This window comes from Trichechus manatus, unplaced genomic scaffold, assembly GCF_000243295.1.
Source record: "Trichechus manatus latirostris isolate Lorelei unplaced genomic scaffold, TriManLat1.0 scaffold00007, whole genome shotgun sequence".
NCBI lineage: Eukaryota > Metazoa > Chordata > Mammalia > Sirenia > Trichechidae > Trichechus > Trichechus manatus.
Genome location: NW_004443943.1, coordinates 16,202,091 through 16,202,813, shown reverse-complemented (window position 1 = coordinate 16,202,813; position 723 = coordinate 16,202,091).

The following is a 723-nucleotide window of genomic DNA, read 5'->3' as shown; positions in this document are numbered from 1 at the left end:
AATCTCAGTGAGTAACTACCCCTCCTTTGACCCAAAATAAATGGCTTAAATGCAAAAGAGAATAAAACAATAAAAATACTAGAAGGTGATCTAGGCGACAATAGGTATATGATCATATAAAATTTTAAAAACTTATTTATGGCAAAGGTGCTATAAGCAAGTTAAAAAAAATAGTAAGACTTAAAAATATTTGTAATTTAGATGATGGAAGTTCTCATTCTGTAATATATGTTTATGCAAATTGGCAATAAAAACTCAAAAGACCAGTAGAAATCTGTATGAATAATTTATGGAAGAGCAAATATAAATAGGTGATAAATCTAGAAATAAAACCTGAAAAACACTGGTTGCTGTTGAGTCAATTCCGACTCACAGTGACACTGTAGAATGGGGTGGAACTGCCCCATCAGGTTTCCAAGGCTGTAATCTTTATGGAAAGGCGCACTGGTGGCACAGTGATTAAGCCTCTGGTTGGTAACTGAAAGTTCAGTGGTTCAAACTCGCCAGCCGCTCCCGCAGGAGAAAGATGTGGCAGTCTGCTTCTGTATAGATTACAGACTTGGAAACCCTAGGGTGGGTGTACTCTGTCCTATAGGGTCAGTATAAGTTGGAATCAGCTCAACAGCAACTGGTATGGCAACTGGTACTGGTATAATGTTTATGGAAGCAGACTGCCACATCTTTCTCCCTCAGAGGAGTTGGCAGGTTTGAACTGCAGACCTT